Below are 14,719 nucleotides of genomic sequence, written 5' to 3'. Positions count from 1 at the left end.
GCCCTGGAATGCCCTCCTTCCTCAAATCCGACAGAAAATTACTCTTCCCGACTTCAAAGCCTTATTGAAAACACATCTCCTCCAAGAGACCTTCCCTGACTAAACGCCCCTTTTCCTCTTCTCCCTCTCCCTTCTGCATCGCCCTGATTTGTGCTTTGTTCTTCCCCCTGCCCTAGCCCCAGAGAACTTATGTGGGCAACTGTTATTTATTTAGATTAATGTATGCCCCCCCACCCACCCAGACTGTAAACTTGTTGTGGGCGGGGAATGTATCTGTTAATTGTTGCATTGTTCTCTCCCAAGTGCTGAGTACTCTGCTCTGCACACAGTAAGCAGTCAATAAATACGATTGAATGAGTGAATGAATTACTAGGGACCATGACTTCTATTTCAATTACATTTTCCCAGTGCTCTGCACACAGTAGGCTCTCAAGAACTACAGATGGGCTGATTCCAAACACCTTGGGTCACTTAGCTGAAATACCATACTTTCCCATTGTATAATTTTACTTAGACTTCTATGTAATCAGTATTATAATATAGCTTCCAATTTAAGCTGAGAATAGCTAATTGCAAAGATGACAATATAGCGCTGTGCAAGAGGAAACTATTAAAAATGTGCTGAGAAGGAACATCTTCTATTTGTTAGTAAAGACTAACCACAGCATCTAAAACTTGAATGCACTCTTTATAACTAAACCGACTCAGTCCTGATAATGTAATCATCCTGTAAAATGCACAATGATAGCATGCTCACTAAATGTACAAAGAAACACGACTGGGCCTTGAGAAGAATTTCCTATAATGCCCGTGGATCCCTATGATGGAGGGAAAACTCAGGCCATTTTATCCAGGAGGGTGCATGATTGGTCCTCGAGTAGAATTTCCCATAATGCCAGTGGATCCTTACAATGAAGGTAGAGCCCAGACCATTTTATTCAGGAGGGCACAAGACTGCACCTTCAGTAGAATTTCCCATAATGCCAGTGGATCCTTATGAATGGAGGGAGAGTCCAGACCATTTTATCTGAGAAGTAGCATGGCCTGGTGGAGAGGGCCTTGGGTCTGAGGGTCAGAGGACTCGGTTTCCTTCCCAGCTCCACCACGTACCTGCTGTGTGACTCTGGGAAAGTCACTTAAATTCTCTGTGCCTCAGTTTCCTCATCTGCAAAATGGGGACTCACACCCATTGTAACTCCTCCTTAGAATTTGAGGTCCATGTGAGACCTGATTATCTTATATCTACCCCAATCCCTAGTGGATAGAGGACGGGCCTGGGAGTCAGAAGGACGTGGATTCCAATCTTGGTTTTGCCGCATGTCTGCTCTGTGACCTTGGGCAAGTCAACAACCTGATCAACTTGTATCCTCCCCAGTGCTTAGAACAGTGCTTTGCACATAGTAAGCACTTAATAAATGCCATTATTATTATTATTACCAGCGTAGGGAAAGGGAATGTTCCCTGGGAAACCTTGGTCCTCTAGCATATCCAGTGTGTCCCATCAGGGCAAATGATAATAATAATTATATTTGTTAATTTCTTACTATGTGCTAAGCACTGTTCTTAGAATCGGGGTAGATACAAGATAATCAGGTCAGACACAGTCCCTGTCCCATATGGGGCTCACAGTCTAAGTGGGAGGGAGAACAGGTATTCAATTTTCATTTTACAGATTTTTTGGAAACTGAGATCTAGAGATGTTAAGTGACTTGCCCAAGGTCATACCACAGGAAAGTAGCTGACCGGAATTGGAACTCATTTTTCTGAATCTTTCTGAAACTTTGTAATTCTGCCCATTTGCTTTATTAGAAGTCTAAAAAAGATCATTTAAACACTTTGAGCTCGAAGAAACTGATCGAGTCTGAATTTGGTCCTGAGGGAATTTCTGGTCTCCTGGTTGAATCTGCCATCCTTTCAGCCCAGCAGTCCTTGAAACCATTTGTGTAAATGACCCACGTTTTCTGACCCTCTCCAAGTAGCCACTGACAGCCTCCGCGCAAACAGGACATGGAGACATACGTGACAGCATTCGGGCATGGGCCCGCAGCCCAACATCGTGACTTTATGAGTCCCATTTTCTGGAAGTCCATCTGAGGCCACCCAGATCTGGGGTGTTTCTCCAGGGGTCCCCAGGCCCTCATTCATTCTAGAGCCAACGCAACCCCTCCCCTGCCCTTGCAAAGGCGGAAACTGCATCCTAGCCTCAGAACTCGGCCACTGAGGCAGAAGGAGGCTCGTAGCTGAAAATTAAAATGGTGGCCTTAAAGGCATCCTAACTGCATCTATATCGGGCAGAAGTCAGACAAGCTTGACACAGACTGTGTGGTGTAATACCAGGCCAATGGCTGTCCCTAGTCCCACCAGTAAAAGTGACATGCAAATGTCAAAAAGTCACGGCTTTGGAAAATCAAACCCTCATCACAGCTTTACTCCCTTACTACCTTTCCCAGTGTTTTGGCTCCTGCAATCGGGCAAGGCATAGGCTATCCTGATGGATTTGTAAGCCCTGAATTCTGGCATGTGAGAAGTGCTATTTCTCTCATTTTACCTTCTCCCTCAATGCTCTGTGGCTCACCCAGTTAGCTCTCTCAACCCCCAGCCAGCCTCTGGAGAATGAAATAGCAATCAGTAAATAGCAGTGTCGAGGCTGTTGATTAGTTCTGAATAAACTAAAAAGCTTTTCTTGCACCGTAGCTAAAAATGGATCCTGCCTATCACTTATCTCCTTTTTAAGTGGCATTTTAAAGTCTAAGGACCTTATTAATCAATGATTTATGTGAAGCTTTGTGTAGATTTTTATGTACCTTGGTAAAAAGTAGGAGAGAAGCCGATCTAACAAGCCTCTTCTGAGAAAATTAAATTAAATCAGTATTCATCAACATAGAATTCTGAGTGAAAGAGCAGAGGAAACACACTAAAAGAAATGTGTGAATACCAGGGTATGTTTATGGTCCCTGAAATGATTAAAGAATTCAAAAACAGAATAATGTTCTGGAAATAGGAAGCCAGGGTGTGCTGTCTGGGCATATTTGGTATATTGCATTAGCTCATTTGGGGTACATATTGCATGGCTTCTTGATGTCCAAGTACATAAATCAAATTAACGGTAGAAATATTTTTAAATGAGTTTCTCCAGTGGTAAACAAATTGAAAATTGAACTGAATTACAGCACTGGCATCCAAAATACAACAAATATAATAAATATATTGTGTTCTAGGGGAGAAACATTGGACTGAGAGTCAAGATGGTTTGGTCAATCAATGGATTTAGTCACTGAACACATAATAATAATAATAATAATGGCATTTGTTAAGCGCTTACTATGTGCAGAGCACTGTTCTAAGCGCTGGGGGGGATACAAGGTGATCAAGTTGTCCCACGTGGGGCTCACAGTCTTAATTCCCATTTTACAGATGAGGGAACTGAGGCCCAGAGAAGTTAAGTGACTTGCCCAAGGTCACACAGCGGACGTGTGGCGGAGTCGGGACTCGAACCCATGACCTCTGACTCCAAAGCCCGTGCTCTTTCCAGTGAGCCACACTGCTTCCCCTGTGTGGAGAGCACTGTACTAAGTGCTTAGGAGTGCACAATAGTGTCAGTAGACATGATTCCTGCCTTCAAAGGGCTATAGTCTAATGGGGTAGACAGACATTAAAATAAATTACAGGTAGAGGGTAGCAACCAGGTTTATTGATGAGAAGCAGTGTGGTCGAGAGGATAGAGAAGAACCTGGGTTCTAATCCTGGGTCTGTGACCTGTCTGCTGTGTAACCTTGGGCAACACACTTTACTACTCTGTGTCTCAGTTACCTTACCTGTAAAATGTGAGTCCCAGGTGGGAAATGGACCGTGTCCAACCTGATTAGCTTGAATCTACCCCAGTGCTTAATATGGTGCCTGGCACATAATAAGCGCTTGTCAAATACCATTTTAAAAAAAGATATCAATATAAGTGCTACTGGGGAAGAGACAGCGGGCCAAGCACCTATGTGCTGAGGTGACATGGAAGTTTTGAAATGGAAGTAGGAGGGGAAATAGGGTGAGAAGATGAGAGCTTAATCAAGGAAAGCTTCCTGAAGGAGATGTGATGACAGTAGGGCTTTGAAGATGGGAGAGCAGTGTCATGCCAGATGTGGAGGGGGTAGGGGTTTCTTGCAGGCAGGAGGGATGGTGTGAACAACTGATATTGATATTGGTGTTTGGCATTGGGCAACCCAGCACTGTCCTGAATACCTGCTGTGTGGAGCCGAACAAAATGCTGAGCCTTTGGGAGAGCAAAATGGATAAAATTCATTCATTCAACTGTATTTACTGAGTGCTTACTGTGTGCAGAGCACTGTACTAAGCCCTTGGGAGAGTACAATAATAGACACATTCCATATGGGGGTTGTTGCCGACTTGTACTTCCCAAGCGCTTAGTACAGTGCTCTGCACACAGTAAGTGCTCAATAAATACGATTGAATGAATGAATGAATGAATAAAGAGATGCTTAGAGGTGCTGACAAGTCAATGGACTGAGCAGCTTGGGGAGGGGTGGAGAGGAAAGGGAAATCAATCATTTGGGGGTTTTAGGTGATTCACTGTTCTCCTCCATGGCAAATCACATCGACAGTAGAAACAGAAAAGATCTTCTACTACATTTAACAGGTTGACATCAGATTTCTGCACACTTCGCCACCACGGCGCACAAATGAAGCCCCCATAGCTTTTTATTTCCTAAGCACTCACTTATATAAATACATAATCGGTCCTGAAATGAATTTTATTCATTGAGTTTCATCTGAAATTCTTTTGATCAAAATTACAAGGTTTTAGCGGTGGTTCAGTACTATTAATGGAGGAAAGATAGCTGAGAGGCATTAAGCCTTGTTGTATTTATTTCAACGCATTTATATCTTTACTAAGTCAATCAAATGGCTAGTGTGTTTTCATTCACTAACAATCCCAACCCTTCCATCAATTTAGAGTGTCCTCAGAACCACTATCCTTTTCTATAGTGTTTCTTGTTTGCCTCTCTGTCCTTGCTTTGTATTTTTTACCTTTTACCTTTTCAATATGCTGCCAGTGAATATCAGTCAAGTGCCCCATAAAATGACTTAGACACCATTTGCTTTCCCAAGTAAGTAGAAAAAAAAGAACCATAAAAGCATTCAGTTAAGTCAGTATCTGTCCTTTTGGATAGAGATATTACAACCCCATCAGTGGAATCTCCACAAAAACCAACCTTTACTGAAAGTGATAATCATTCAGTGATCAGATGGAGTTCCATATTGGTCTAAATACTTTTTTTTTCCTGTCTGGAAGTCTCAGCGATGTATACCTTTTGTTTAATTTTTAGTTTTCTACCCATGTCAGAAAAGTCCTTCTAATCCATACTTTTTCACAGGTTTTAAAGGTCTCTATTAGCAGCCTAGTCAAAGGCCTTTTAAAACTGTCAGAACTATTTTTGCAGTGGGTCCCCTTTGTCTCCGTCCTGATCAGCCTCTTTAAAGACACTGATGGACGTTACCCTGATGTGGCTGCTCTCCCCACCCCACAGCTGGTTCTCCGTGTGCTCATAGACCATTAACTTAGTAATTTTTTTTGGCTAATTTGCCCTTTAGAGGAGTTTGTCTTGGTCTACAAGTTCCCAAGGTCATCTCTGGAGCCCTTCTCACAGGTGGGAATTACATTGGCAGAACATCAGTCTGCAAGTGAAGTGGCTCTTTGTTGAGGATAAATTGAATGTTCTTTCCAGAACTCCACCAGATTCTCCTCTGACTTCTCACAGACTGAATTCCAACCCTATTACTTGGAGGCAGTGATGCCTAATGGAAAGAGCACGGGAATAAGAATCAGGAGGCCTGGGTTCTAACCTCAGTTCTGTCACTGGCCTGCTGTGTGACCTTGGACAAGTCACTTAACCTTCTTGTGCATCAGTTTGTTCATCTGCAAAATGGGGATATATCCCCTGCTCTCCCTCCCTGTTAGATTGGGAGTCCCCTGTGAGAGGGGAACTAGGTCTGATCTGGTTAGAGAAGCACTGTGGCTTAGTGGAAAGAGCACAGGCTTGGGAGTCAGAGGTCATGGGTTCTAATCCCGGCTCCACCACTTTTCAGCTGTGTGACTTTGGGCAAATCACTTAACTTCTCTGTGTCTGTTACCTCATCTGTAAAATGGGGATTAAGACTGTGAGCCCCACGTGGGACAACCTGATAGTCTCGTATCTATTCCTGCACTTAGAACAGTGCTTGGCACATAGTAAGCACTTAACAAATACCATCATTAGTATTATTACTATCTACCCAGATCTTGGCACATAATCAAGACCATCATATAATTGTAGGACATTATAACCACAGTCTGGTCAGTTTATTCATGCTTGGAGATTTGAAACATCATATTCCATCTCTCCAAGGATGGATTAACGCAATCTGCAATGACCTGGCTTTATTAATTAATGAAACTAGAGTGTTCTTTGATCTTCTGTGCTGTTTGTGAAGTACCAAGACATAGAACTCATTTTAGCATTCAATATTTTAGATATTAAGAGGATTAAGGAAAATTCCTTCCTGACATTTGTTAACAATAAATTCTTAAATGACATCTAGTTGATGTTTAAGTTCAGGGGTATTTAATTCTCTTTTCATAACCCTATTGCTTATTTCTGAAGCTGGTGAGTTTTTAAGACTGAAAGCAAATCTTTTCTTTGGCGACTGCTAGTACTCCCACTTTCCTAGTCCCTCTCCCTCTGTGTTGCCCTTGCACTTGAATTTGTATCCCTTAAGCACTTGATAGTCACCCAACTCTCAGCTCTGCAGCACTTAGATATATACCTGGAATTCATTTCAATGTCTGTCCCTGCCTCTAAACTGTAAGTTCCTTGTGGGCAGGAAACATATCTTCCTACCCCTTTGTACCTTCCTTCCCCTACTCTCCCAATCGCTTAGGACAGTGCTCCACACACAGAAACTGCTAAATAACTACTATTATTTGACTGATTGATTTATGCCTGATGAGACTGGGTGATTTACGAAAGTGAAGTTAAGAATATTCATAACCTTACAACAAGAAATAAGAATCATAATGTAGTTCCCTGTTTAGGAAGTAGTAGTAGTATTGGTATTTATTAAGTGCTTACTGTGTGCAGAGCACTGTACCAAATGCAAGGAAAGAGTATAAAAGTGGGAAGTCTAAAGCCAAGGCCTTATATGAGCCAAACCCTCCCGCTCATGAAGACTCCAACTTTTCATGTAATGAGTAGGGAAGGGAGCATTAGACATTACACTGGCCTTTCAGCTACATCCTCACACGTGAGTAGGACCTGACTGTCAGTAGCATCATCTTTAAATTTGAACTGTGTGTGGGTGTGTGTTCACTGGAAACATCATGAAGAACCAAAGAGATGAGGAATGCGAGTTAACCTGAGAGGTGACGAAAGGAAACCCTCTCTAGATGTAAGGGGTGGTGTGCCAGTAGGTTTAGAGGCAAGTCAAAGAATTGTGGGAACATAAAAGGACTTGGGTTTTAATCCCAGCCCTCCCACTTATCCTCTATGTGATCTTGGGCAACTCACTTCACTTCTCTGGGCCTCAGTTTCCTCATCTGTAAACTGGGGATTAAGACTGTGAGTTCCAAGTTGGACATGGACTTTGTCCAACCTGATTATCCTGTATCTACCCCAGGCACTGTGCCTGGCACACAGTAAGCACTTAACACAAATACCATTAAAATAAAAGGACCAACTGCTAGTCAGGGGAAAGGAAAGGCTTCTCTGCATTATCATTTCCCAAGAGATTAGTACGGTGCATTGCACCCAGGGGGCATTCAAGAAATACTTATAGCTACTACTACCACATACTTTTACTATTATTACTACTATTATTGCAAAATGTTGAAGAACAAAGTGCCATTCAGTCCTGATACACACAGAGACATAGTTAAACTGGTAATTTTGTGCAGTGTTCATGGGATAAAGAAGGAACTGTAGAGCTGTGGGTCATACATCTTCTGCTATTGCTGGCAAACTCATTAGCGGGTGGTGATATCTATTATAGGGGACATCATAAAGATGAAATTTCATAAATGAGAAAATGCCCCCAAATTCTATCACAGAAAAGGAACTGTGATTTATTAGCAAAATTGATGTAAGGAAAATTAAGGGTTAATTGGGATTTTAAGGCATAGCAAGGGAAAATTCTATGATTCCAAAGCCCATTCTTGAACCAGTAGACTTGTATCAGGAGTGGCATTATATTGGCTCATCTGGAAGACTGAAATTCTGTAGAAAGAAGCTAACCCTGTTGATTAAAGGATAAAGAATGATGTCACTATGGGACACCCTGTGATATAATGGATCAGTTCCACACAACTTCTATATAGAAACTTTGCTCTTTGATTTGATTGTTGTTTCCTTTGTCAATTCAGTATATTGTATATTACCTCAAACCACCGAGGAATTTCCTACATTATTTTCTTTCATTTTCTTAGTCCTAATTCATTCTTCTTCTTCACCATTATTCCCCATGGTTACAAAGAGTTATGTAATGAGTGATTACTGAATATTCTATTTCCTGGCATGATTTAGAACAGTGGTTGCTCAGCCATTTATTCCACTGTAATTGTTAGGCACTTGTATAGGAAGGTAACATGGCCTAGTGGATTGAGTACAGGACTGGCAGTCAGGATATTTTGGGTTCTAATGCTGACTCTTCGTTTGACTGATGGATGACCTTGCGTAAGTCACATAACTTCTCTGAGCCTCAGTTTTCTCTTCTGTGAAATGGGGATGGCATCCGAATTCTCTCTCCTTAAGCTGAGAGCCCTATCTTATTAACTTTTACCTGTTCCAGTGCTAAGCACATCGTCCTCATTGTTATCATTATTATCATCATTGTGCACATGGGAAGCTACAATAAAAATAAAAGATGTGGTCCTTGCACTTGAGGAGCTTAAGATCTAATAGAGGAGGCAGGCAGACAAAAATGAAGGCATAGAATGGGAACAGGAGAAATAGTAGAGATTCAACTGAAAACAACCAGAGAATGGCATAATGAACAAATGGAGTTCATGAACTGGGTTAATGCACAAGTGCTCAAGGTGGCTGGTGGGATGATATGACCTAAGCAGTGGGAATCAGGCAGGCAATGCACTTGGAGAAGATGGGTTATATGCAGGGATTTGAAGATGGGGAGAGCTGTGATCTAGTAGATTTGAAAGTGGGGCGAGTTAGTGGCCAGCAAGGAGCCTGGGTGATGCGTCGGGAGACAGGAGAATCGAGAATGAAGGCAGGATAGTTTGGGAGGAGCTGAATACAAGCTGGGTGAAATGAGCGAAGACAGCAAATATGGAAGAAGGAGAGAGCTGATGGGGAGGTTTACAGCCATTGTCTGGAGCTATGGTTGAAGAGGCCATGGGCCCTAGTGAGAAGAGCTGAACTTGGCCAGGCAGGAGACTGCAGTGACCATCTCAGCTCTGCCTCTGGCCTACTGGATGACCATTGTTTCACAAGTCACAAAACCTCATTTTCCTGCTCTATACAATGGGGCTAAGATACTCCTCTCCCCACATGGGACATGGACATGATGATCTTGTATCTAGCACAGAGCTTAGCACACAGCAAGCACTTAATAAGCACCATAATTATATTTTTAAAAATATCAACAGATGAAAAAGGAATTCACAAAATAATTCTTGGGCATACACATATTTTGGATGAGAAAAAATAATCTCTTTGACAAAAGATAACTGTCAGGGATCAAGATAATCACTCTCCTTTATATGAACATGTAAAAAGTGCTAATAGCTTGCAGCAATTTGTTTAATATGTTGAGTCATTTGCTGGATTTTAGATCTGCCACTTTCTTACAATAATCTAGCTAATCGTCTCCTAGGCTTTTTTGGGTTTGTTTTTTTTGGGGTAATTTAGTCAGTATTCTTATTTAAATGCAGCAGTTCCAATTTTGTCAGTTTGTTTTTTGTCTTTGGCATTTTCTGAGATCTTTCCAGAATCTGCAGCAGCCCACCTGTCGTAGCGAGAGAGAGTCGATGCAGCAGAATCTAAGTTTGTGCTAAACTACCCCGAGGGTGGTCAAGTGAAAAATGAAAGACCTAAATGAAAGCCTGCCCTTACCACTGATCCCTTTTAGGAAGCAGGATGGAGCAAAGGGACCATCCTGAATGGTGCTGTTGTACACCAGGAGAGCTTTGGTCCTGAATCTCAATCAGCCAGATTCTCCCATTCCAGAAATCTTTCCTGAGGCCTGACTGGTGCTAGCATACACTGGGGAAGCTTTGGTACTGACTCTCAATCATCCAGAATGTCCCAGTCCAGCAATCTCTCCCAGAGGCCTGAGCGGTATTAAATTTCACCGGAAGAAGTCTTGGTCCTGACTCTCAATCAGCCATTTTCTCCCAGTCCAGAAATCTCTCCCAAGGCCTAATGAAGAGACAGTTACTTTAGACTGCCGGGTTCATGAGGTCACTACCTCATGCAGGCCATCTACTGCTCTGTCTCCCTCTTTGCCACCAGAGAGAGAGGGTGGGACTGAAATGAGTCCACGAAGGAGGTAGCGTGACTAGTGGAAAAAAATAGAGGATTGGGAATCAGGCAAGTGATCCAGGTTGCAATCCGACTCTCCCAAATGCCCTAGTGTTCAATCTTCGGAAAGTCACATAACTCAGTCTTAAGTCTCAGTTTCCTGTAAAATGGGGTGAAGATGCCTACTTCTCACTAACTCTGAGATTGTGAGCTCCAGGTGGGAAAAGGCCTGTGTCCCACCCAATCACCTTGTGTAATCATCACTTAGCACAGTGTAAGTACATTGTATTTAATAAATACCATAATGATAATTGTTATCACTTCTGTTGTGGCCATCGGCCCCAGCCATAGGTTGAAACTAATTAGAAAAATTAGACTTTGGGGTTATTTATTTATCTGCCTTATCCACTAGGTAATCAAGAGATAGATGGGATTCACTTGAGGCCTGAGGCTAATTTTGGAATTGATTAATGAATGAGCACTGATGGATCACTCCCTTAATTAAGGAAGAAAAAGGAACCCAAATAGCATAATGGTGGAAAGGGCAAATGTCTAGGAAAGCGGAAGCGATGAGGAAGCTGGCATAGGAGGCGTAATGATCTCTAGCTTCTGGTTAAATCACACCACTCTACATGATCTCTTCTGCCCAGGATTCCTTCTTCGATAGAGGAATGTCACTTATATGAGAAGTCAAGTATACTGAGGAGAAAAGACGAAAACTACTCTTCCCTGATTGTGCAGTTCCTCCTCTTCACCTTTAAATATTTCTCGGATTGTATTTGATGTGATTTTAGATCTCATTTTCCCTTTCCAAAGATTCCAGTGTTAGCTTTGGGATTCTGATCTCTTTGAAAAATGCAATTTCCTGCAGCACCCCAACTTGAAAATGTCCCGAGTGTAGAAATGTTGCCAGAGAAGTGAAAGACGATTTGGAAAGGGGAAAGAAATGAAACCTGGAAGAAAGTTTGACATTGGGCTAGTAATTCTTGAACTTTGAAATAAGGGCTAGGACACCCTTGAGGTCAGAAAGGTTTTGTCTATTCATAGGGAAGCTGCATGGCCTGGAGGATAGAGCACAGGCCTGGGAATCAGAAGGACCTGGGTTCAAATTCCGGCTCCACCACTTGCTGGCTGTGGGATTTTGGGCAAGTCACTTAATTTCTCTTTGCCTCAATTACCTCATTTGTAAATTGGGGATTGAGACTGTGAGCCCCATGTGGGACAGGTGCTAGTCCAAACTGATTAACTTGTGCCTACCCCAGTACTTAGAACAGTGCTTAACAAATAACGTTTAACGAATACCATCATTATTATTATCATTATTTTCTCGCATAAAACCAGGGTCCTCAACATTTAGTTAGATTGTAAGCACCTTACAAATAGGGAATACATGTCGAACTTCTGTTGTGCACTTCCGAGTGATTAGTACAGTGCATTGTATTCAGTAGGTGCTAAATAAATAATAATAATAATAATAATAATTGTGGTATCTGTTAAGCACTTACTATAAACGAGGCACTGTACTAAGTGCTGGGGTGGATACAAGCAAGTCGGGTTGGGCACAGTCCCTTTCCCACAGTCTCAATCTGCATTTTACAGATGAGGTAACTGAGGCCCAGAGAAATGAAGTGACTTGCCCAAGGTTACACAGCAGACAAGTGGCAGAGGCGGGATTAGAACCCATAACCTTCTGACTTCCAGGCCAGTGCTCTATCCACTACGTCATGCTATAGGGCCATTGCTGGTTTCCAGTTTAGCTGGAATGAGTGAAGAGATGAGTTAGAATGAAAAGGTACAGTCTTTACAAGTGGCTGCCAGGATGTTCCCCGGGCCCCCCGTTCCTTCAGGTGGGCTTTCTCCTGCCACTGCTCCCCAGCCCTGACTTGTAGCTCTCTCCAACTCACCTTCCAGCTGTCTCTCCCTTTCCGCTCTCACACCTCCATCCCTTCGCTCACCTCATTCTCTCAGCCCAGAACTCCCACCTCTTTCAAATCCATCAGATCACAGAAATCCCCCTCATCAAATACTCCTAAAATCCTACCCACTTCAGGTAGCTTTTGTCAGCTAATTCAGAAATTCTCAGTTGTATGTATCCAGCAGACATCCTGAGCGTTTACACATTTGGTTATTTTGTCCTCAGCAATTCTGTACATTTTCAGATGCATTTGTGTATTCATTCACTCGGGTCTTTCATCCTGGCATACCTTTTCTCCTGACATACCTGTAACATTCTTGTTCTTCCTCCTGCCCCCTGCCTGCTCTCTGTAAATGCTTTTATTTCTGCATGGCTCCACCATTACATTCAAAATGCCTTGTGGGCAGGGGATGGGTCCTCTTGCTGTTGGTCTCAACGCAGTTAGTACTGAGCTTTGCACTCAACAGGCATTCAAAATGCATGTGTTTTTCCAAATGTAATGTAATTGAGTCAAATTAAGCTTTGTAATTGAAGTTTATCTCACATTTGATGAAATTTGATTTGACAGAGCATCAAGAGCAGGCTTAGATGGTGCTGAACAGTAACCACAAATTTAGAAGCACTTATATCCATCCTCAACCACTGTATCAGCCTCCTTTCTGACCATCCTGACTTCAGGTATTCCTCACATTAGTCCTTACGTCACTTGGATGCCTGGAGTATTTTTCTCAAAAAGCGTTCAGTCCATGTCCCCCTACTCCTCGAGAACCTCCAATGGTTGCCCATCCATATCCATATCAAACAAAAACTCCATACAATCAGCTTTTGCGACCTTCAATCAGCCAGCCCTCCCCCTCCTACCTAACCTCACTGCTGTCCTGCTACAACCCAACCCTCACACTTTGCTCCCCTACCGCTAACCTACTCACTATCCCTCACTCTCATCGCTCCCACTCCCTAACCCTTGCTCACATCTTCCCTCTGGCTAGAGCTCCCACCCCCTTCATATCCCACCAACAATCACTCTTCCTATCTTCAAAGCCCTACTAAAATTACATCTCCTCCAAAAAATCTTTCCTAATTAATCCCTCATTTCTCTAGCCTATTTGCCCTCCCTTCTATGTTGTCTATACACCTAGATCTGTACTCCTTAAGCACTTTGATACTCACCCTACTCACAGTACTTACGTACGTATACTTACACTCTGACACTTCCCCTATCTGTGATTTGTTTAAATAGCTGTCAGCCCGACTAGATCCTAAGCTCCTTGAGAGTAGGGATCATGTCTACCAAGTCTATTGCATTGTACTCTCCCAAGTGCTTAGTACAGAGCTCTGCACACAGTAAGGCTAAATACATACCATCGATTGATTGATTAATTCATTGATTGATTGAAGATCCAGTGTCTCCTTTACTTAATATCTACCAAAATCCTAGGTAAAATATATTTTCAGTCCTAACACTTCAAGAGTAACTTACCAATATCATCTTTGGTTAAGCAGTTGATCGTTATCCAACAAGCATTAACTGCATTTTTTTATGTTAATGTGTGAAGTCCTTTATATAGATAAAGAACAGCTTCAATTTTCATTACACCCGTTAAGTATCCAACTCCTTACTCTCCCTTCCCAATTCAGGCTCCATTTAATGGAGCTATTTGCATGCACGTTTGATTGATTTGGAGGTTTGGCTTGCAAACAAATTGCTATTGTTAAAGTTATTGACTTACTTTCTCTATATTTCCTCATTTTATTGACCTATTGAAATATCGTTAGCGCAATAACAAGCTTTTTAGCTGAGTTGTACACTCGAATCAATAAGTTTATTACTGCATTGTTTATATAATGACTAAGAAATACAGATGCAAGGGGACTTCTTTATAATTTATGGATCAGCAGACTAACTTTTGGAAAGAAAACTTGTTATTCAGATAGTAAGGCATACAAAAAGCTTGTCTTTGAGGCTGTGCTAAATCTACAATCTACACTCTACAAAAAATGTTTCAGGAAAATTCAGGGGTCACCTGGAGTACCCAATGAAGTAGGATCCCCCACTAGATTATGAAATCCTTGACTGCAGGAGCTATGACCACTAATTCTATCCAATTTTCTAAACACAGAGTAATGTACACTGCACAGAGAAGGTACTCGATAAATACTATTTGCCAGATTGACACATTGTCAATGTTTTAATGATAGCACTCAGGTCTATTTAGCAGCTACAGAGAAGCAGTTTGGCCAAGTGGAAAGAGTACAGGCCTGGAAGTAAGAGGAACTGGATTCT

This window comes from Tachyglossus aculeatus, chromosome X3, assembly GCF_015852505.1.
Source record: "Tachyglossus aculeatus isolate mTacAcu1 chromosome X3, mTacAcu1.pri, whole genome shotgun sequence".
Taxonomy (NCBI): Eukaryota; Metazoa; Chordata; class Mammalia; order Monotremata; family Tachyglossidae; genus Tachyglossus; species Tachyglossus aculeatus.
Note: the sequence above shows the minus strand (reverse complement) of the source record.